We start from the raw sequence: 24,701 nt of genomic DNA on the forward strand, positions 1-24,701 counted from the left end.
ATACTGAAGGGAAAATACAGCCTTCAGCTGTTCTCCTGGGTGTGTAGCCTATGCAAACTAACCTGGCAGGGCTAGCTGAATGAAAGTCATTATGAAACAATAGACAGTTGAAAGTAATCCCCTCCCAGGTCTGTGCAAAAGACAGTGATGGGGAGGGATGTGAGATTAGAGGAAGGTTTGGGGTTTGGGCTCAATAGTTTTCTGGGAAGAAGAAAGGAAGTAGGTAGAACTGGGGGGGCGGGGCTGAAGAGCACAATCATATTTTGAGGCTGGGAGAGAGCCACTAGAATGGTGTTTATTATTATAAATTTATTATTTATACCCCGCCCATCTGGCTGGGTTTCCCAACAGAATATTAAAAACACAATAAAACATCAAACATTAAAAACTTCCCTAAGCAGGGCTGCCTTCAGATGTCTTCTAAAAGTCAGATAGTTGTTTATTGCTTTGACATCTGATGGGAGGGCATTCCACAGGGTGGGTGCCACTACAGAAAAGGCCCTCCGCCTGGTTCCCTGCAACCTCACTTCTCGCAGTGAGCATGCCTTGGGCTGTAATGTTACACAGCTGCAGGGAGCAAGGCCCACTTGAGATGTAATGCTGTGAACTCTCTCCCTCTTCATGAAAGACTCTCAGTGTATATAGGTGCAAAATAGACCATATACCTTAAAACGCTACAGCCTCTGTCATGGCTGGATTCTCAAAGGAAGCACACCCTGGGTAAAGCGCCTGGAATGCCTGGAATTTTGCTACTGCTTAGCAGGGATTGGGGTGGCATATAATAAATACATCCAATTTAGCACTGTCCTCTGTGTGTCTACCACTTTCATCATCCTGGCCCTGACCACTGGCCAAGCTGACTTGAGCAGGTGGGCACTGGAGTCCAGTCTTTTGGAGAACCCTGTGTTTGGGGAAAGCTGACACAGTATAATCAAAGCCCCTCACGTTTTGTAGTGCAATAATCTGTTGATTGTAGCTGCACAACCGTGTGTGCAGGGGACCGCCTGTCACCAGTGTTTGTACGAAGACCTTCTATGCGCTCTGCGCATGGTGGGGACTGCAGCAAACATATGCTTTTGAAGCAGTTAAGATGTTTGGGGAGCTGGGGTGGAGGAATGAGTCTGCTTGACGTTTTCTGTGTGTTTATAATAATAATAATATTATCTATAATGAAATGCATAATCATACTTGGCGGCACAGCTGAGCTGGAAAACAACTGAACAAATGGCCAAGGAGGCTCTGGATCCTAGCAGGATGCAGTCATTTCACAGGGATGCCGTAACTTGGTCCAAGGAGCGCCTGGTCTGAAGATACCTGATGCAGGAACTGTGTGGAAGCTAAGCCCACCAAGATCCAGCCAGTGCCTGGATGGAGACCGATTGACAAAAGGAGCCTCTTGTACAGCAACCCAAGTTTCACCATGGTAGCAAATGTGGGATGTCACCCAGACACAAACAGTTCTTCAATCTGTGACAAAGCTCTCTGAGTGGCCTTGGGCATCTTGCTATCTTGGAATCTAGCCTACCTCACAGGACTGTGGTTGAGGAAAAGGGGCACTGTGGGCTCATTGCCAATGACCTTGGAGGGATGATAAAGCTGTGTTTTCTGAGTGTACATTAAAAAGCCCTTCAGGTTCATTAAATGCCCAGTAATTTTATTTCCCCTATATCCCACTTTTCCACCAAGAAGCGAAAGGAGGCTTCCTGTTTTGTCTTCGCAACAAGCTGGTCTGAAAAGAGATGGGAGCCAAAGCCACTGTTGTAAACAAAAACTGCTCCCTTTTCCTTATGGCAGGAGTCAGCAACCTTTTTCAGCCATGGGCTGGTCCACCGTCCCTCAGACCATGTGGTGGGCCGGACTATATTTTGAAAAAAAATATGAATGAATTCCTATGCCCCACAAATAACCGAGAGATGCATTTTGAATAAAAGCACACATTCTACTTATGTAAAAACACGCCGATTCCCGGACCGTCCCCAGGCCGGATTTAGAAGGCGATTGGGCCACATCCGGTCCCCAGGCCTTAGGTTGCCTACCCCTGCCTTATGGGGTCCACAAGAGCCCTTATAGAGTCCTTTGTAGGTTCTCCATAGGTTGGAGAAAATAACAGAGGCCAAACAGAGAATATTGAGAAGTAAAGCAGTTAGTAAGCCTGATCTTTATTAAAGCTGTTGCAACAGGGTGCTCCCCCCCCCCACACACACACAGGAGAGAGGAGGACCCAGGACAGAGATGTGCAAGCCCTTACACAGTCATACCTCAAGTCTAACATTGTGTATGCCATCAAATGCCAACAGTGTCCTTCAGCTCTCTATATTGGACAAACAGGCCAGACCTTACGCCAAAGAATAAACGGACATAAATTGGACATCAGGAGTCACAAGACAGAGAAACCAGTAGGAGAACACTTCAGTCTCCCAGGACATTCTATACAAGATCTCAAAGTAGCTGTTTTACTACAAAGGAATTTCAGAAATAGACTGGAAAGAGAAGCTGCTGAATTACAACTTATCACCAAACTTAAAACCATGGAGAAACCTGGCCTGAACAAAGACCTTGGATTCTTATCTCATTATACATGACAAAGCCATTTTTCACCTTTTCACCCCTTGCTTCTCCCTGTAAGACCTATTGCAGTGTTAAGAGTCCTCAACAGGCTCATCACAGCTATCTGCCAACCACCCATTCCCACCACCCTTCTGAGTAATACCCCTCCCCACCTTCTCACTATATAGAAGGGTCTGGTAACTTCTGTTTCAGTGTATCTGAAGAAGTGTGCATGCACACGAAAGCTCATACCAAGAACTGACTTAGTTGGTCTTTAAGGTGCTACTGGAAGGAATTCTTTTATTATTATTTTTTACTATGGCAGACCAACACGGCTACCTATCTGTAACAGTCATACCTCGTTATATTTGCTTCAGCTTGTGCATTTTCAAGTTGTGCCCTGCGGCGACCCGGAAGTACCGGAAAGGGTTACTTCTGGGTTCCGCTGCTCACGCATGCGCAGACGCACAAAATGATGTCACATGCATGCCATTCGCAACCAGAGGTACCACTGTATACTTTTGAACTGCCCACCCTGTAGCTCAAGACCACCACTCCATACATCATACATACATCACAGAAGGGGTGTAGCCCAAGACCACCCCACTAATATATCAAAGAAGGGGTGGAAATCTGGGTGTGTTGTTTCTTTCTGAATGCCAAGTTACCTGACTGGATTACCTGGGCATCCTGGCCACTCTTTTGTTAGGATAACTACTCAATTCCTAAATCCAGGCCACAGGTCACAGGCTCACACCCTATTCATATCTTAAATGTGCCCTTAAGACAGGATTTGTGAAAGAGACAATGGAGAGATTTCCCATTTCCTTCGACCTTGCAGAGAAATATTTGAGGTCATTTTGGGAGAGAGAAAATGGTTTCAGGACTTTTCTGTGGGTTTCAGACATGTGGTTTACATATATGTATGTGTTTGCTTGGTACATTTATGAACATCTATTATATATATATAAGAGACCTTGAAATTCTTATAACACCACCCAGAGTGCTTTCTGGATGAATAGGGATTTCAAACCGAGCGGGTCTCCAACATTCCACCCCTGAACCCACCTGGTTCTGAAAAGCAATTCTCACAACAACCCCGTAAGGTAGGTCAGCAGCGCTATTATCTCTCAATACGGAGAGAGCGCCTGGCTGTAAGGGCGCCCCTAGCCTCGGAGGCAGGACGGTCCCTGCGTGGCTTTCCCCGTCTCGAGTGTTGCGTACGGGCGGGGATCGGGAGCCGTGGTGTATTCATAGGTGCGGCGAGCTTTGAACCGGGAGTTCCCAGCTCAGCCTCGTCATCGCGGCGGCCCCTACGCTGGAGGCATGGCCGTCCGTCTCATCATCTACCAGGCTGCAGCCTCTCCTTTCCTCAGTGTGGGGGCTGGGGGGGGGGAAGAGAAAAAGACACACACACAGCCGCCCTCCACGTTATCTCCCCCACCCATCTTTGCAGGGTGGCACCGTAAAATAAAATGCACAGCCACCCGTGCAATTCAGGGAAAAAATAAAATGCAAAATGCCACTGAGTTCAAGGACTTAAACGCGCCTAGGGTTGCAGCTTTTGCACAGAGGGGGCTGGGGGCGATGGAGGCGGAGAGGGAGCCGGCCCCCTTTTGTCTGATCCCTTCCATCACCTTCCCACCCGCGGGAAGACGCTGCTCTCGCTTGCGAGCCTTGCCCGACGGCAGCAGCATCGCCCTCCTCTCGCGCCCCGGGAGGACCCTTCCCCCGGCGCGCGCTCCTTGCAAAATGCAAAGTGCAATGCAAAATGCAAAGCAAGCTCTCCTCTCTCCCTCCCTCTTCACCATCCTCCTCCTCCTCTCGAACCGGGAGATAGGAGCTCTATTGCTCTAGCCTAAGAGGAGGAGGAGGGCCATGAATATTGATGAGGCTGCCGGGGCTCTATTGTGCAATTGGAGCTGCGAGGTGGAAAGCGCAGGCAGAATGGAGGTGGAGAGCGGCGATGCGCTCGCAGCTTTGTGGCTCCGGCAGTAGCAGCAGCAGCAGCAGCAGCAGCAGCAGCAGCCGAGCCGAGCGAGCCAGCAGCAGCAGAAGCCGCCTGCACCGGGGGAGGGAAGAGGAGGAGCGGGGACGGAGGGGGGGGGGCTTTGTTACTTGCACACAATCGCCTCCCATCCAGCCCCCCGCCAGCCACAGCCAAGCGGACGCGATGGAGCAAGGGCAGAGAGATCTGTAGGAGCCACAAGGATCTGCTGAAGACCCACATTCTCTCACACACACACCCCAGAAGGGAAGGAGAAGGAGAAGAAGAAGAAGAAGGGAGAGCAGCGGCGGCGGCTCATCCGAGCCCTCCTCCTCCTCCTCCCTCCACGCCAGGAAGAGAGACGAGGAGCCAGGCGAGAAAAAGGCCATTTTAACGTGGCTCAGCTCGGGCTCTTGGGCAGCCGCAGGCTCCTGCTTCGGAGGTTAGTGGCGGCTGAAGGGGTTTTTTTGGGGGGGGGGCAGGCAAGGTGGATCTGTTGTGTTACTGGTTGTGGCTTTTAGTGGGGGGAGGCGGAAGGGGGCATGTTCCCCAGGGAGAGAGGAGAGGTGGTGTGTGTGTGTATGAGAGAGCTTTGTGTGTTTTTAAACCTCGCCCCCCCCTCCAATTGCTATTTCACAGAGAAATATCTCCCCCTCTTGTTCGTATTTGCTGGGCGCTTCTGGATTTCCCTGTTGTTTTTTCCATGTTGGTAACTGGGAGGGTTTGGTGGTGGGCAGAAAGAGAAGAGGCGGGGAGAGGGGTGGGTGGGTGGGTGAGGTGGGGACCATACGCAGATATTGGGGGCACCCACCTCACCCAGGCTGCCATATTTTTTTTTGTTGTTCTGCAAACAATTTTTAAAAATAATAATATTATAATTATTGGCTAAAGTGTGCCAAAGAGAGAGAGAGAGAAAGTGAGTTTCTATGGCAACAGAAACTGATGCCATGGGGAGATGTGGGCACGGTGTGGCACCTGCTATGGGAGATGTGGGCACCTGGGGAGGGGGGTGTTGTGAGGCTGAGCGGGGTTGTTGCGAAGAGCACCTGCTGCCTGGCCAGCTGTTGGCTCCTGTGTGCTGTGGAGGTGAGGGTAAAATCACTTGGTGTTCCTGCGGGCAGGGATGCCATTCCCTGGGCATTCAGACTGAGAATGAGGTGGCCCTGCACCACTCTCGTTGGTTTTTTAAAAAGGGGAGATACTTTGGTACTTGAGAAGGATATCTCTTCCTCCGATAAGCAAATCTTGTGCTTGGCTGTTAGAGGACATCTTAAATGCCAAGGCCCCTGTTCAAATGCCGCCCTATAGTTTGTGTCTGAAAAACCCTACTCCAAAGGGAGAGTGTGAGAAGACCAGGTACTGCAGAGAGCTTGGAAGGTTCTTCATCTGGAGACTTTAGTTCTTAAGTACTGTAGCTGACTGATCTTGTGGAAGTCTCATGCACGCTTTCAGTCATCTGTGGTGGATGCAAGGCCAGTGGGGCTTTTCAAAGCCAGAAACTTAGGAAGCGTGGGTGTCAGCTTTAGATTTCCCCTCATCTTCACCCCTTTTGAGGTGCTCCACTTGCATGAGTCCAAAGTAGAGAACAGGACGGTGTCAGGCTGCTAGGATATTCACACAGTTACGATCTGTTCTTCTCTGGAGCTGGATGGTATTTTTATATCCCATTAAGCAAAACAAAACAAAACTAAAACAAAAAAAGAAGTTTATTGTTCTGCTTTTTGATTGCAACACAAGTTTGAGATTCCACCGTTCTCCTGTTTTGTGCACCGATCATGGTCTGCTGGCAAGTAGGGGTAGGTCTCCAGCTGTCTGCTGACGCTGCTCTTGTTTTCTGGTATATATTTTTTAAAAAAATTATCTTACTGCTCTGGGCGGATGAATGCAGCAAGGTGGGGTGAGAGAGAGCATCCTCTTTTCCTGGTTGCTGGTTGCTCAACTCATCTTGCGCTTCTGACTTTTCTAGACACTGCTAATCTGTCTGGGCCAGAGCATTTCCCAGGTTTACCTGAATTTGGGGTTTATTGGATCAGCGTAAAGCCAGCAAGCATCAGCGTCCAGGCAAGGAACCTCCCAGACTGTCAAGGGGCCTTTTATTTGATCTGTTAATCCTGTGATCGTATACACACTAACCTGGGAGTAAGCCCTATTGAATCCAGTGGGATTTATCTCTGAGTGGACATGCCTAGGATTGTATAGTAAAACATGTCATAAATACCCTTGGCGAAACATCCTAAGTGGCCGACAATCAAAGCGGGCAGGGGAGAGAAACTTTATTCAAAACAAATAAACAAACGAAACCAAATGAATGAAAGAATAACAAAATGAAACTGTGGGCAGGGCCAAGAGAGACAGAGAGGAGGGTTGGATGTAGTCAATATCCGGCCAGGTCATGAAACATTATCATTTGGATCTAGGCCAGGGGAATCCGTTCAGGATTGTCCACACTAGGGCTAGCCAATGTAGTTCCTTCCAGATGTTGTTGGACTGCAACTTTCATCAGTCCCAGCCCTTCTGGCCAGTGGTCAGGGGTGGTGGCAGTTGTACAAGAGCCAGTGGTGTGCAGTGAAATTTTTCACTTAGGGCCAGAGGCACCAACTTGCAAGGGCAATTGGTGGGGTGATGTTGCACACGTGACATCATGCATGTGAGCATTGCACCGAAGCTTCGCAGGCTTTGGGAAGGAGACATCAAGGAACATTCAGGAGACTAGGCTAGTCCCCTAGTCCACTGACCGCACACCGCTGAGGAGAAGATCTGGAATGTGCCACATTGGTTCTCTATAACATACCCTGACTAGCTACAGGTCTTCAGAGCTTCAGCAAGGGTCTTTCACAGCCTTGCGTGGAGAACCTGAGACCATTTGCAAGTAAAGCAGCAGCTGTTCTCTGCAAGGGAACCAGGGCAGAGAATCTTTGCAGTCTGAGCGCCACAAACAGAAAGGCCCTGTCTTGTGCACCTTGGGCACAATAATGGGGCATCAAGCAGAACTTCTTGCCAGTGTGAGGTGATGCCTCCCCCTTTTCTGTCTGGTTGAGGAGCCGTAGGAGGGAGGGCATGCCCGTCCTCGCAGTCAGTAGCTTGAGTCTATAAATATATATTAAGCACTAAGATTTCATGAATGAACCAGAATAATCACAGAGCCAGGAATACTCAGCAGGAGTTTGGCTGGTTTGGTTGGTTCTGCAAAGCTCATCTTGCCTGTCTCCCTTCCTTCTCTCTTGGGTGTATTGTTTTTCTTTTACCATGTTACTTGTAGGATATGGCAGCCACAGCGATGTTTGGGCACCTGCAAGAGGGAGAATTTGGGGGAGGGCAGAGACTGTGTGATGTGCTTCCTTTTCCCTTAGTGGCTTTTTCACTGTGCTAGCTGGAGAAGGGTTGGGTTTGCGGGGTCTTTTTGCTCATGCACAATCCTTGCATAAACTCTCTCTAGCTTTGTATTCTGTTAAGAGCCCTGGTGCATTGGTTTCCATCACTGTTGTTGCTGCAGCTGATGAGACAGTGATGAAGTGGCTTTTAAGCTGCTGTCTTAGGCTAAGGTTATTCCATTGGTCCCAGGGTTGTTTACTTTGACTGGCAGTGGTCAAAGCAGATCTTAGAAAGCAGCCTTTCTCAGTTCTTCTACCTGAGAACCTTTTAACTGGGGTTACTGGGAACTTGCTCCTGGAAACCTATGCATGATAGACATGTGGACGTGAAGTGAGCATGGGATAATGCTGCGCTGGATGCCCGACTCCTGCTCGTGTTTGGGTCTGTGCATCACACATTTCAGCCCAAAGCCCAGTCTACAGTTGCCTCTACCAGCTCAGACAATGCCACTGTATTCTGGTGCTGAGAGTTGCTGGCTGACCTCTGCTCCCTGCACAGAGCTACAATTCCCAGAGTTCCCTGGGAAGGGAGATTTATTCTTCAACCGCTCTGGGAATTGTAGCTCCATAAGTGAAATAGGGCTTTCCTAACAACTCTCAGCACCCTTAACAACCTACCGTTCCCAGTCTCATTTGGGGTCATCCGATATATGAAGTGGTTTGATAACGCTTTATACGCATAGTGCAGATGAGGCCTTAGAACGGTCTGATTGATCCATTCATGGAGACAACTTGTTTCTTATCACACAGGTGGCATGCAACTGTAAGGATAAACACTTTTCGTGAAAAGGGTTTTGTGTGTGATGGTGAGGTTCTCAGGCTTTGAGTGAGTGCATTGCTGGGCACTAACACCCACACAAGAGAGGGAAGGTGTCAGCAGATATGGGAAATTCCAAGGTTTATAAAAGTACAAAAAAAGAACCTTTAGAAGAAAAACTCCCTAAAAGTGTGGGGGGGGAGTAGCACCACTCTCTCATAGCTGTGAGTGCCAGGAAGGTAATAATGAGCCAATCCTGACCCTGTGTTCCTTCTCTGAAGGACCTTCTCAGAGTGTCCTCTGAGGGAGATGTGGAAGGTGGCAATGCAACAAAGAACAGGCCTTTTATTTGGTGCCCCCCCCCCCCGCCCACTTAAGAAATGTTCTTCTCAGGGAGGCCAATCACTCGCTGCTTTTAGGCACCAGGCAAAAACAATCGGTTTGTTTGGCCTTTAATTTGGAGAGTTTAGGGTACTCTGGCCTTTAATGGGTGGGGTGTGCTAGGCTGCTTTCTATGCATATGAATGATCTTAGCTTTTATTTTGTTTTGGTTTTGCATTGATTTTAACTTTGTTAATTATATTGTAAGTTACTTTGTGTGTGTGTGTGTGTGTGTGTGTGTGTGTGTGTGTGTGTCTCTACTAATAAGTACAGTTAATAATAATAATTTCCAGGCACATTTGGTATGATTAGGAACCAAAGCAGGTCAAAACCAGTCAGTTAGGAACACTTACATTCTGAGGAGACAGTCCAAAAGCGAACGAGTTGATAAATATTACAGGATTTGTTAATCCTATAATGACTTGCACACGTAGAATTAGTTTCTTGGGTTTTGATGAATAAGACTACAGTAGCAGCATCCGTCTCTTTGAGCAGCCAGATACCAACCCATTGTACTCCTGCAGACGCTCCAGGATTGTAACTCAATATGATAACTCAAAACAACTTTCAGTAGCTGATAGCTATACCTAGAGCTCATAGACACGGTCAGCTAATGTTATCAGTAAACATTATGTGTTATTTATTCGATTTATACCGTGCGTTTTCCTCCCTAAGGAGCTGGGCACACCCAGCAATGATAAAACACTTACACAAACAGTTTAAAAAACCATTCTAGAAACTGTTTAGAAACATTGCTCCAGAATACTATCTTTCAGCCACCAGTTGCCTGGATAAACTGGAATGCTTTTAAATTTCTTCTAAAAGTCAGCAACGAGGGAGACGGACGCATCTCACTCAGAAGAACTTTCCACATACGGAATCACCCCGGAAAGGACTTGTCCCGGGTCAACGCCAACCAGGCAGTTCCCAGTGGCAGCAGCACCAACAAGATTTCACCTGCTGGTAATAGGGTCAGTGTCAAGAAGCTTAAGGATGACCAAGGCAGGTTTTAGGTACTTTGGGCTCAAGACATTTCGGGCAGTGCTAGCACCTTGAATTTGGCCTGGTGCTGTGCTTGAAGGACCTTTCTCCCTTTGCCCCTCACCTTTCCTATTCCCAGTGTTCGAAATTAGCCAGGTGCCAGGCGCATTTTACACCTGGCTTTCGATCATTTGTGGCCAGTGGAAGATGTCTGGGTGCCAGGATGGCACCTGACATCTTCACCTTCTGGGGATCATTGGATCAGGAGTGTTTTCACACACCAAAACCCCGTCTTGTAGAATTCTATCAGTTATATTTTATGTGCACAATCGGAGCCAATTGCTTTTTCTGTGCAGCCTAAGCAAGAGCAGTCATCATTAAGAAACAGAGGTCAGAATAGGCCAATATATATGTGGACTGTCCCTGGAGCAAGGGACTTTTCTTTATGTTTACAAAGCTCAACATATCTCAAGCTTCTCATCCAAATTAGACAGGTGTTTAACTGAGAATCAATCACAGTCAGTCCATCATTTGAAAAATAAGACTTTAGAGCCGTCTTATCCAAAAATGGCAACTAGACCTTCCGTTTTGGTGACTGCAACCTTAGTTTAAGGAGCCATTTGGCGCCTAGCTTATATACCTGAGTTTCTAACACTGAAGGATGGGGCGTGGCATTCAGTAAAGTTCTACACACTAGACACACAAAGGGGAAGTATTGTAGCCTTGTTGTAGTAGAACCACTAAGGTCCAAAATAGTGGCTGGGATCGTTCTGGAGCCTCATGGGAAATGATGACTCAGATTTCCTGCTTGCCCACCATAATCGAGATAGCAGAATGCCTTGCTTGTATGCATGGTCAAATCTCTGTCTGAATGACTGTAGATGGGGGATTCTAACACACAGCTTAAAACTTTCCAAAGACAACCTGTCAGTACCCTGGGAGTGCAGAAGAAGTGACACTGAGTCTAGGCCAGGGGTAGGCAACCTAAGACCTGGGGACCGGCCCAACCGCCTTCTAAATCTGGCCCACGGATGGTCCAGGAATCAGCGAGTTTTTACATGCGTAGAATGTGTCATTTTATTTAAAATGCATCTCTGGGTTATTTGTGGGGCCTGCTGGTGTTTTACATGAGTAGAATTTGTGCTTTTTGTACATGAGTAGAATGTGGTGAGCCAGTGTGGTGTAGTGGTTAAGAGTGGTAGATAATAATAATAATAATAATAATAATAATAATAATAATAATAATTTATTATTTATACCCCGCCCATCTGGCTGGGCCTCCCCAGCCACTCTGGGCGGCTTCCATAAAAACCAAAAATACAATAAAATATCACACGTTAAAAACTTCCCTGAACAGGGCTGCCTTAAGATGTCTTCTGAATGTCAGGTAGTTGTTTATCGCTTTGACATCTGCTGGAAGGGCGTTCCACAGGGTGGGCGCCACTACCGAGAAGGCCCTCTGCCTGGTTCCCTGTAGCTTTGCTTCTCGCAATGAGGGAACCGCCAGAAGGCCCTCGGCGCTGGACCTCAGCGTCCGGGCAGAATGATGGGGGTGGAGACGCTCCTTCAGGTATACTGGACTCGTAATCTGGTGAACTGGGGCTGATTCCCCGCTCCTCCACATGCAGCTGCTGGGTGACCTTGGGCTAGTCACAATTCGCTGAAGTCTCTCAGCCTCACTCACCGCACAGAGTGCTTGCTGTGGGGGAGGAAGGGAAAGAAGAATGTTAGCCGCTTTGAGACTCCTTTGGGTAGTGATAAAGCGGGATATCAAATCCAAACTCCTCCTCTTCTTCTTTTATTTAAAATGCATCTCTGGGTAATTTGTGGGGCATAGGAATTCATTCATTTTTTCCCCTTCCAAAGTATAGTTCAGTCCACGACATGGTCTGAGGGACGGTGGACTGGCCCTCAGCTGAAAAAGGTTGCTGACCCCTGGTCTGGGCTTTAAAACTTTAAAACCTGGATATATGGCAACTCGATGGAAAAAGCTCAACAGAACAAAAAAAAAAAACTCAACAATTTTGGGGTCTTCATAAAAAAGCACAACAACTTTGCGGGTGTCAATAATTCTACATGTGGGGCAGGGGTGGCCAAACTTTTTTCAAAGAGGGCCAGGATAAAGTGATCATGCATGAGGGCCAACCAAAGTTGTTGAGTGTTTTTTAGGATTTTACCCTGGGACATATACTTCCATGGGGGCTGGATTAAATCAACTGGATGGCCGGAATAGACCCCCAAACTTTGAGCATGCCTCGTGTAGGGCAATCCCTACACTGAGTCCAATAAGCAGTTATCACATACCAGACTTGGTGCACTCATACAAATTTCTTGCAGTTTAATTTGCTGGCGTTAAAAAACTATTTGGAGCTTGAAATCCATTTTCTGCACATTAGCCCAGGATCTACCAGTAGATCCTGACTAAGCTCTGCTTTAGAAGGTCCATGGCTCAGTGGTAGAGCATCTTCTTTGCATGCAGACTGTCCCAGGTTCAATCCCCAGCATCTCCAAGTTGGGTTGAACTGGGTAAATGGTAATGACATGCGTAGGTGGAGTGTATGAAATAGTAGCTGTCTTGTTTGTTTTTGTTTATAGTGTCTCCTAGGACTCATCCAGGTTCCCATCAGCGCCTGGCTTTCCAGGCACAGGTCAGCGCTTTAAAACACCATGTCTGAGGTTGTGGTTGTTGTTATTGTTGGTTTTTTCTGGACTCAGCGCTTTCCCTGGGAAAACCCACGTTTTACAGGAGAACCAGAGCAAATGGCAATCCATGAAATAACCAATTGCCATCATTTCCAATTCAGCGGTAAAACACTGGTTTTCCCGGGGAAAGCATTGGAACCAGAACAGAACAGAACAAAGCAAAACACCGCTTGGTAACAGAGCTTTGAAGCGCAGACTTTGTGCCTAGAAACTCAGCACAAAATGCAGTCTGGATGAGCTCCTAGTAAGGAATGTAGGACTTCCGTAAGAGCTGGTTGATATGAGCTGACTGAAATTTGCTCCAGGCATTTTGCTCGGAGCCAAAATAAGACAGATTTCTTATTTGTAGCCAGAGCTTTTTTAAAGCCAGAACTCACTGGAACTTACTTCCGGCACCTCTTTTTCTAGAAAAACAGCACTGGTTGTAGCTGATCAGATTTACTGTTTTCAAGACAAAAGGCTGTGAGGGTAGCCACTACAAATAATACTACAAATAGTTAACTTTTAGCCAAGAAATTGGCGGGAGGTTGAGTTTTCTTATGGCTTTTACAGATGCTGAACTGGTTCAGATGTCTTGACAAACCATGGTTTATTGTGATGAAAAGAAGCTGCAGTCAGCCTTGGGCTTGTGCCCTTGTTTCTTCTTTTCCTGTGACACAGCTGTGAAGAGGAGTTTGGAAATGTTCACTTCTGATTTTGTTTCATTCTTTGGTTGACTATTTATGTGAGCCTACAATTGTTTGCGTGAAACATACCCATGGATTATGAAGCTGGCTTGTTTCAACAAACTGTATTTAAGATTAACCACTGTTTAAGGTCCAGGCGTAACACTAAACTACAGTTAATCAAAACCAAAAGTACAGTGATACCTCGGATTAAGAACTTTTCGTTCTGGAGGTCCGTTCTTAACCTGAAACTGTTCTTAACCTGAGGTACCACTTTAGCTAATGGGGCCTCCCGCTGCCGCCACACCGCCGCTGCGCGATTTCTGTCCTCATCCTGAAACAAAGTTCCTAACCCGAGGTACTATTTCTGGGTTAGCGGAGTCTGTAACCTGAAGTGTCTGTAACCCGAGGTACCACTGTAAAAGTTTTATCTCATGACTGCTGAAGAAGGCAACGAGTACATAAGCTAGAGGCTCACCACAGCCCATTCCTGTAACAATAAACCATGGTTTATCATGACATCTGAGCTGGTAAAACAAAATGAAGGAATACTACACATAAATATATATCTGGAATATATATCTAGTTTTTACTCCTTCGTAACCTTGGTTCCCGAACGGCTTAGTTGTCAAAACAAATCGGCTCCTGAGCGCCGCAAACCCAGAAGTAAGTGTTCAAGTTTGCACACATTTTTTGGAAGCCGAACGTCCAACACTGCTTCCACTTGAGTGCAGGAAGCTCCTGCAGCCAATCAGAAGCTGCGCCTTGGTTTTCGAATGGTTTTGGGAGTTGAACGGTCTCCCGGAACGGATTAAGTTTGAGAACCAAGGTACCACTGTATTCTTTTGAAATAGTTTTATGGAATCTAATTCCTGAGGTTTACCTAAGAGCAATAGAAAAATGTTTTAAGTAAAATAAATACTAATAAGTTTACAGTGTAGTTCTTATCTTCCTGTAGCCCTTAACTCACAAGCATGATCCTAAGCATGTTTACTCAGAAATAATAACCACCAAATTTACTTCCTAATAAGTGTACCTGGGATTGCAGCCTCGATTATGTTTCTCAGAACCCATGGGAATAGGGAACTAGGAACCAGGGAACAAAAATAGTCCTGATTGTAGTAAATCTGGAGATAAATATGCAAACAACACAAGGCAGTAAGCTAGTTTGGTTAAAATTTAGTGGCATTGCCTGTTGGAGGGCTTGATATTCAGTCTCCTGGAACAAAGTTTTTCAGTTTTAGAGCCAAATTAAACAACCAGTAACCTTTATATGATGCATCTGCAAGTTGGACTGTACCAGTATAGTCTACAGCAGGGAGGTCAAATATTTGAATGCTCTCAGCTCCCCGCCTCTCTAAAATGCTAGTTTTGCAATGCATAGCAGAGGGAGGGAAGTATGCAAACATTTGATTGCTCCTTTGCTGCCCATAGTTTGCTGATGATGTAGCAATAGCATGGTGTTTACAGCATGGAAGAGGAATCTGTGGCTATACTTGGTCTCCAGCTGTCATCAGCCAGCATACCCAGTGGTCAGGGACGATGGGAGCTGTAAGCCTAGCAACATCTGGAAGGCGAAAGTTCCCCCATCACTGATTTACAGGATACCTCCTATCTAGTTTTTGTTTTTCTTGTTTGGAGTGGTTTGAAATAGTTAAGTAGGCAGAGAAGCAGCAAACAGGATTGCCAAGTGACCAGGGTATAATGGCCTGTTTTCTGTAACTGTTAAGAGCAGCTTGGTCTTCAGGAATCTTTTTGCAACAATGAAATAAGTTTGAAGACCCTCCAGATGTTGTGGAACAGGCATAGGCAAACTCGGCCCTCCAGATGTTTTGGGACTACAATTCCCATCATCCCTGACTACTGGTCCTTTTAGCTAGGGGTGATGGGAGTTGTAGTCCCAAAACATCTGGAGGGCCAAGTTTGCCTATGCCTGTTGTAGAACTTTCATCACCCCTGACCATTGGTGATGTTGTCTGTGACTAATGAGACTGCAACATCTGGAGGGCCAAGGTTTCCCCATCTCCCCCCCCCCCCACAGTCATGAAATATTTTCTTCTGTTTCATATGAGAACCCCTCAACCACTAGGCCCAATTGAGAAACATATAATTCTGAAAATCAGTTTACTATGCCTCAAGCTGTTAGGACTATTTGCGAACAGATGACTTAAATGTTCAAAATCACTGTGGTGAAATTGAGGTTTGGCTTTGAATTTATGTCAGTTCCACTTTAAAATATCTACAGTCTACATTATTGGTGTTGCTCAAGGCATTTAATATGTAAAGAATGTGCCTCTTTGACAATTTCAGGAGGTTGTTTGCTTCTTCACATTACTGTGCTTTCTCCTTACTGACTTCTGTGCCCGGAACTGTCTCCCAGAATGCCTCTGTGATACCAGCTCCTCATAATTCCTTTAATTTCTTCCTCAAGTCCACCTTTTCCATTAAGCCAGGGATGGGAACCTCTGGCCTTTGAGTGCTGTTGGACTACCACTTTTTGGTGGTGGCTCCCCGATTGTGGAATGCTCTCCCCAGAGAGACTTGCCAGGCACCATCACTACATATATTTAGACACCAGGCAAAAACATTCCTCTTTTTTCCAGGCCTATGGCTATTAAATAATCAACGGCCTGTGAAAGTGTGGGGGAGAGACTGTTATTATGATGATTATTTTACTATTAGGCTGTCTGTCAGTATGTTTTTTACTATGTTTTTATTACATTTTTATCACTGATGTTTTGGAATATGCTTCACATGTTATAACACTGCCTGGCCTCTGATATCTTTTGATAAAGAGCAGTAAACAAACAAATAATACAACTTCTCTCCAGGCATATGCCTGCCATACTAATATTCATACCCTCCTACATTTCTCAGATGAAAATAGAGATGTCCTATTTCATAATCTAAGGGACGCGGGTGGCGCTGTGGGTAAAAGCCTCAGCGCCTAGGGCTTGCCGATCGAAAGGTCGGCAGTTCGAATCCCCGCGGCGGGGTGCGCTCCCGTTGCTCGGTCCCAGCGCCTGCCAACCTAGCAGTTCGAAAGCACCCTCGGGTGCAAGTAGATAAATAGGGACCGCTTTCTAGCGGGAACGTAAACGGCGTTTCCGTGTGCAGTTCTGGCTCGCCAGAGCAGCGATGTCACACTGGCCACGTGACCCGGAAGTGTCTTCGGACAGCCCTGGCCTCTTGAGTGAGATGAGCGCACTACCCCAGAGTCTGGCAAGACTGGCCCGTACGGGCAGGGGTACCTTTACCTTTACCTTATTTCATAATCTTAATAATAACCATAAAAATATACCCCGACCATCTGGCTGGGTTGCCCCAGCATCTTTGGGCGGCTTCCAACATATAGAAAAGCATAATAAAACATCAAACATTAGAAAACTTCCAAAGGTTGTATCATTACTTATCTCCTTAGCTCAGGGGTTGCATAACTCCATACACTCCAACATTTCTCTGAAGAAAATAGGGACATTCCAAGGAAAAGTGGGACAGAATGGGATTAAATCAGAAACCGGGACGGCTTCTCTAAATCTGGGACTGTCCCTGGAAAATAGGGACACTTGGAGGGTCTGAACATTGTATTTGTTTTTCAGACCCTTTTTGCCTGTTGTTCCACCAGGGGTAAAAGGAACAGGATGTGAACTGCTGCTACTGTCAATCTTTATTATTATCTACCGGTAAATGGCATTGCTTCTGTGCGTTTAATTGATACATAGGCTTTTCCTGGCAAGGAGCTAGACGCCATCGCCTGCTAATTTCTGTAAACCTGACAGGTGCTAGAGGCACAGTTACAGGGGTTGGCTGAAAAGTTGGCAACCCCTCTGCAGCCCTGCCCAGTGAGAGTCTGACAGCCTTAAGCCAGCGTGTATTAAAACGAGTGTCGAAAGGATTACTTTTTCTTCTCTGTTTTCCTTTCCTCATCACGCTTTTCAACATACCCTCTGTAGGTGCGGCCCGATTCTAAGTGATGTTGGAGATTGTGAGTGTTAAGATCTGAGAGGTGGTAGCTATTGCAGATTAATTAGTCGAAACACGCAGGCCCATTTTCAAACAAATTGCTTTATTGGCACAGAGCTTATTTTATTATTTAATAACATGCATTGCTGCAGATTACCTGGATAAGGGTCTGGACAAGTGCACTGGCAGAGCCATTCCAGAACTCATGCACCCAGTGTTCAAAATTAGCCAGGCTTTCACTGCCTATGGCAGACCTTCAAGTAACTTGGCCTTAAGCATTTACGTTCTTTAAAAGCTATGACCAACACTTTGAATTGGGCCTGGAGCATATTTGCAGTCAGTGTAGCTGATGCAGAATTGGTATCAAATTGGTATAAAACGGCCTTCTGTAAAGGTAAGTCCTGGCTAACTAACTTTTTAGAGCGCTTTCTTGGTGAATGATGCAGTAGGCAGGGTGTACAGCACTTTGACTTTCAGAAAGTTCTTGATACGGTCCTTTGCCAAAGACTTCTGAGTAAGCTTGACATGGACAATTTGCAAATGATATTATTTTTTCCTCTTCTTCTGGAAACCATTAACACAGAAACAAGTGCTAAACTTCTGTTTCGATCCCACTAGGTTTCCAGAAGTGGCTTTTACTTTGTGGGAAAGGTAACATGAAGTGCAAAAAAAGTTAAGGGAAAATGTTGGGGAGACAGAATAAAGTGCTGTCTGTATGCAGTCCTGTTTCTGCTAGGCAGAAGGTAGCGGCATTGGAAATTTTAATGTGATGTCTGTGACCTTGCCGATCAGACAGACTCTTGCGAGGGATCCAAGGAACATCACAGCAGAGATGAAACAAGGTTAGATCCATCTCCCGTGACAACAGAAGGCCTGCGTGGGTGAAGGCTACCTGGTGTTGCCTGTATCTCATTCACAGAATGCTGCAGTCATATTGAAGCTCCTTTTTTTCAGAATGCCATGGACCCATAGAACATCAGACTTGATGATGCCCTGGATATTTTATTTGGCACCCAGCACCTTTTCCTAGGGACGCGGGTGGCGCTGTGGGTTAAACCACAGAGCCTAGGACTTGCCGATCAGAAGGTCGGCGGTTCGAATCCCCGCGATGGGGTGAGCTTCCGTTGCTCCTGCCAACCTAGCAGTTGAAAGCACACCAAAGTGCAAGTAGATAAATAGGTACCTCTCCGGCGGGAAGGTAAATGGCGTTTCCGTGTGCTGCTCTGGTTTGCCAGAAGCGGCTTAGTCATGCTGGCCACATAACCCGGAAGCTGTACGCCGGCTCCCTCGGCCAATAAAGCGAGATGAGCGGCGCAACCCCAGAGTTGGCCATAACTGGACCTAATGGTCAGGGGTCCCTTTATCTTTACCTTTACCTTACCTTTTCCTAGCATGCATAAAGTTGGAAATGAGGTGTCTGCTTCGGATGTAAACCCCCCCACCCCCCCGCTGCCTGATTCCCAGCTCACAAGGGTTTCCTAGTCCTATAACCTCCTTTCAAGAAGTGTTTTTGTGCAAACACACAGTGTCTTAAGACCATTAAACTTGTCCCATGGAAGCCAAGTGGCTTTGCACTCTAGGCTATTCTTGCTTCTCAGAACACAGCTATGGCTGCCCCTTTTCTGCACATCCAACACAGGGTGTGGTGCCGTCGTTCCCACTGCCCCGAGGAGATTGCCAATTGCGTTAGTGGTGAAATAGTTCACTAGGTAACTAGGTTAAGTACTGAGTCATCCGCCCACTCGCTTATATAATGCAGCAAGGGCTTTTAAAAACAGGTGTCTCTAAAGGTCAGGTGCTTTAAAGCAGGAACGTGGAGGTGTGCAGTTTTGGAGAGTGGGACTTTCAACAACTGAAGGGGGAGGGTGGTGGAGGGAGGGAGCACAGAAAAACAACAACACATTTTCAGATTTTTTTTGGCAATGCACCTTTGCTTTTGTGCCCAGTATTGTGCTATTGGGTGGCAAAGCATAGCTGGTATTAACTTTTCCACCTAGCAATCTATTTCTGTTTGCTCAGTGCAAACCGGGCAGCCTGTCACTCAAAGTCCTGGAAGCAAAAACCGAGGCCAAAAAAACAAGCTGGTGCCCTGTAGGGTATCAAACAGATGATGGTGTAAACAGATGCCCGACATTGGTGGGTCGGGTGACTGATGTGGCAGAGTGTTTTGTTTTTCAAAAGGACACCCCACACAGCTTGGATTGAAAGAGGGACTATGGCACGTAGCCCAGGAGAGGAAGGAGTCGCACACTATGATCTCCTCCAAGATAAGCTTTTTGTGTGTGTGTGTCCTTTATATTCAAATGTTGTCATTATTTATTATATTTATGGGACGGTTTATAACATGGTTAAAAACACAAACTACAACATACAGACCCCCCCAACACACAGACACAGACACACACTCTCTGAAAGGCAATAACAGCCTATTACAAACAATAAAAATAGGCACATATTGCCATGTAAAAGCCGGCAGAAACACAGCAGGATAAAATTAGTTTAAAACCAATGTAAACCCTGTAAGGGGAAAATGTACAAGAAATTATAAACACCATAAATGTGTGCCTGTTGGTACATTGAAAGGCCTGGGAGTGTAATAAAGGTGGCTCCATGGTATGGTGCCATGTCAGGGGAGGCATTCATAACAACAACAACAACAACAACAACAACAATTTATTATTTATATCCTGCCCATCTGGCTGGGTTTCCCCAGCAACTCCGGGCAGCTTCCAACAGAATATTAAAATACAATAGTCTATTAATAGTCTTCTAAAAGTCTGGTAGTTGTTTTCCTCTTTGACATCTGGTGGGAGGGTGTTCCACAGGGCGGGTGTCACTACCGAGAAGGCCCTCTGCCTGGTTCCCTGTAACTTGGCTTCTTGTAGCGAGGGAACTGCCAGAAGGCCCTCGGCACTGGACCTCAGTATCTGGGCAGAACAATGCGGACAGAGACACTCCTTCAGGTATATATATTGGCCCTTTGCCACCAACTGCCTCATTGCATTATGCAGAGAAACATGGGAATGTGTGTGTTAGCACAGGGCCTTTTAAAGTAGCAACACTTTTGATTTGGCATTCCGTCTGAACTGACCCATAGTTTACTTTTGCTTAAAGGTGATTCATAGCATGGCTAGTTTATAAACGGTGGTTGTCTTTCTTTAGAGCAGCTTCTGTGTTACCTGCACAAGAAGTTTGTGTTTGGTGGCCGATGGTGCTGCTTATTTGTTTGCCAATGCACTTTGAAGGTTTTACGGTTTGATTTGCCCTGCTGCTCCCGGTTTATTTATTTATTTTATTTTCAGCTTTCTATACTTGTCCTGATGTAGGGTTCAGCTTGGAACCCTAACTGTTGTAGGCAATAGAATGGGTTTGGGTGTGTGCTTGTGTGTGTCGTTCCCCTGACAGTTCATCAGGTTTGAAAAGGTGTCCACAGGCCTGAGAAAAAGTTTGTGACCTCTGATGTAGATTCTGTTTAGCCACTTGTAAGATCCCATTGCTTCCATTGGCTTGTGTCTTAAGGAAATGGATTCAGTCATGGGAAAGTCCATGGAGAGATGTTGGTGGGAAAGGCCAGTGTTGTGATGACTCTCTCTGGAGAATATCTAGGTGACCTGTCCAGAGGCTTAAAAAAAAAGTGTATCATCAGTATAAATTGTTTATGACAGAGGGTTGATGTATTTGTCTAGGTATTGTTCCTCAAGGTGATAGCTGGGAGTGTCCGCTGACTAGCAAGGAACAATTTTGTATCCTCAAGCACTCCATTGCTAAGAGAGGCCTCATCAGATGTCCATTCGTTGACTTGGAATTGAATTGCCACAGCCCAAAAGTAGTAAACATTGTTTTGAAGGGGCAGTAGCTCATTCGTTGCGCACATCGTTTGCATGCAGAAGGTCCTGGGTTCAACCCCTGGCATCTTCACATAGGACTGGGAAAGATCCCGGAGAACCTCTGCCAGTCAGTGTAGGCAGTACTGAGTTAGATGGACCAATGGTCTGACTTGGTAGTATAGAGCAACTTCCTGGAGCGGCGTTGTTTTTGGGCCATTTTTTCCTGGATTTAACCTATAAAGCCTTACGTGGTTTGAGACTTCAATATCTCAGGAATTCTCTTTCCCCAGAGGAACCTATCTGTACCCTAGGACAGTGGTTTTCAACCTTTTTGAGTCCACGGCTCCCTTCACCAAGCATGTTCTTTCTGTGGCTCCCCTTTGGGAGCCACCAACACTGGGGTTCTGTTATAGGATTTGCATAAGTGGGGATTCCCCCTGTGGAACCACACTCCGCCAGCTCCCCTGAATGTTCCATGGGGAGAAATATAATGCAGGAAGATAATGGGCTGCAACTTAATGAAAGGACAACTCCCTAGGGCTCCCCTGAACGTTCCTCAAGATTCCCCGGGGTGCCCCAGCACACTGATTGACAACCAATGGCCTAGGATCCTCATCAGAGAACCTCCTCTGTCTGCTCCCTCCAGGAGAAGTCCAGAGGGTGGCTATTTTTTTTAAAAAAATATATTTATTGAAGTTTCAAAGTTTACAGAAAAAGACAAAACAATAATACAAACAAAACACAAAAAACAAGTATAATTTCAATCCCTTATTTTCTTATAACTAACTTCCCCGACCTCCTCATACCTCCCCTTTCTGTATTCCAATTTCTAATTATTTTGTTCAGCAAATCCTCTCCCTTAATTTTCATCAAATTTTTAGCCTTTCTTTTCCTTTTACCTAATCATTACAGCTGGAAACCACTTAATTTCTAAAACCAACATCATTTTAACATTCAATGATTTTGCAATATTTCCTAAGATAGTCCTTAAATTTCTTCCAATCTTCTTCCGGCGTCTCTCTTCCCTGGTCTCGGATTCTGCCAGTCATTTCTGCCAGTCCCATATAGTCTATCACCTTCATCTGCCATTCTTCCAAGAATTGGCTATCATAGGTTGGAACAACCTTTTATGGCAGCGTTGAATACCTCATGACACAACCCCTCAGGTTATTGTTAACCCTTGTTAACAGAAAGCCTTAATCTTTGGGCATGTCCACCAAAGGTGAAAGAATGTACCTTCAGTCTCTTTACACTTCCAACAGAGAGGGTGGCTATTTTGATGGTAGCCCTCCACGCCACTCCAAAAAGCCTGGAATAGTCTCCCCAGGGAAGCTTGCCTGACACCAACACCTTTTGGGCAACAGGTGAAGACCTTTTTATTGTCTGATGCATTTGAGTGCTAATAATGTTTGGTTCCTGCAGCTGTTTTCTCTGAGCTCTTTGCTGGTTGTGCTTGTTGAATAGGGAAAGGCAATCTTTCTTTATCAATTTTTATTAAAGGATGGTGAACTGTTGGTGCGGTGTCCTTCGTTTTAAACGCTGTAATGATGTGAATTGCATCTGCACAGGTGTGTTACTGTTCTCGGTTGCCTTGAGACTCTTTGGTAGGAAGCAACAAATACCTAAAATTAAAAATGTTCCTATGTGTGAAAAGCTTGTAGCCGTAATTTTGCCTGACATACTTATTTCCCACAAGCAGGCATGACTTTTATGATTGGCTTTCGACAGAGTTTGGATATTCGTGCAGCAGGTCTGCTGTGATTTGCTCAGTCTTTATTGCTGTTTCATGAATGCTTAAGGCAGCCTTGGCCAACCTGGTATCTTCCAGCTGTTTCGGACTACAACTCCCATCAGTCCTAGCCAACATGGTTGATGGGAGTTGTAGTTCAAGGCAGCTGGAAGGCACCAGACTGCAAAGACAGCCGTAGGGTGCTGATACCTATGTATCTGGTTAACCACAGAGCCCAAGTGTGTGGGAGTTAAAAGGTAAAGAGCATTGCTCTAAGCTCATACTGAAGAACTGTGTTTTCTAGTAACTGGGCTCTGTTTAATTCTGGTTAAGCCAATGTTTAAACCGGACACAATGACAGGCAGAGATGATGATCTCTGTTAAATGTTGGCAGCCCCCTTGCCCAAGGTACAGTCACCTTTTCTCCTTCTTAAATTGCTCTTCTCAAAATAAGCACTCACTGCCCATCAGGTCTGACTACCTTTTGTTCTCCCATTGTCCATTACGAGGATTTTTCACAAACTGGGGCTAGCAGACAGTCCTCTTCAGATACGCCTTCTTCCTAAGTGTTAATCAGTCCCTACTGGACAAGCTGCTCTTTTTCTTATTTAGAATGAGTCAGACTTCATTCCTTTGTTCCAAAAAGCCATCGAAAATGCTAGATGCTTTTGATTGGCTCAAGATCTACCTGACTCATGACATCATGACTCATACCTGAACTTAAGCTTCTCCCCCTCTAGTAGTAAGACCCTGCCTTTGATGAGAGGCTGAGAAAGGGGGGGGGGGCATGTTGTTTTTCTCCGGCTGAGTAACCATAAACCCGTTCACACATTCAGAGTGGCGTTTTTATCCGATCCAAATAGCTCAACACTGCATTCATGGTTCTCTCCCCTTCACTCGTTGTGTCTCCCCAACAACCTTGCAAGGTAGGATAGGCAGAGAAAGTGGGTGATTGGCCCAAATCTGCCAGTTGAGAGGCCATGGCTTAGAATCGATCGCTGTGCTGGGTAAACTCGAGGCTGCGCTTCTTGGGAGTAGAAAATGGCGTCCCACGCTGGCGTCTCAACCGTGCCGATCTTCTCGCTCTAAAAAGGAGCATTTTAGGCAGCAGAGAGACCGCTTCTTGGTGCTGCTGGGAACCTGGCCTCAGAATCTTTCTTCTGAGGTTTTTGGGGGCTTGTGGTGCCCACGCAATACCCCCATTCCCCCCCCCCCCGAAAAGCTGGATTCTCCCTGGAGGGCTTAATCCCGCTTGCTCATGGCTTCACAATCAACCGGAAGTTGCCTAACGATCACGTCATTTCACCTTCTTTTGTGATAACCAAGCATCCTTTTATGGTAACTAGAGAATCTAAACCTGTGGTTGCAGCTACTATTTAGTTGAAAACATGCATGCTTATTAGCCTACTCCTGTCCTGATGTGTGCTATCTAGAGCTAGATCTTTGTAGCTCCTCCTGTATCAGCCCCTGGGTCCTTGAGAACGTCATGCTGGCCTTGCCCTATTGATAACCCTTTCAGAAAAGGCACCAGTAAGTTGTTTTTCAGTCTGATCCTTTCAATTAGAAGAGAAAATGAAAGTATGGTCACACTGTATGCTCAGAGAACCAAAGATATTTTCTTGGAGCGCTTCATCCTTCTTTAACTTTGGAGCAAATTTGGGCATGCAAAAGAGTTGTGCAGACAGGTTCTTTCTCTCTCTTCTGCAGCATTCTTCAGGGTTTTCCATCTAGGAACATCAAAGGAAACAGGGGAACTGCAGAAAAGAGAGCCCGCTCACTGATGTGAGTGG

At 46.1% G+C, this 24,701-nt stretch overlaps 1 protein-coding gene across 1 annotated transcript in view; it reads left to right on the top strand.

Annotated features, from left to right (window-relative positions):
- Positions 1–4,462: 4,462 nt before the first annotated feature.
- ZMIZ2 (zinc finger MIZ-type containing 2) overlaps positions 4,463–24,701 on the top strand; it is a 104,936-nt gene continuing 84,697 nt past the window's right edge. The window contains exon 1 of the mRNA XM_083713481.1: positions 4,463–4,976. The gene's annotated coding sequence lies outside the window, so the exon portion shown is untranslated. The remainder of the gene's footprint in view (positions 4,977–24,701) is intronic.

Source organism: Podarcis gaigeae, assembly GCF_964106915.1.
Source record: "Podarcis gaigeae genome assembly, chromosome: 15".
Taxonomy (NCBI): domain Eukaryota; kingdom Metazoa; phylum Chordata; class Lepidosauria; order Squamata; family Lacertidae; genus Podarcis; species Podarcis gaigeae.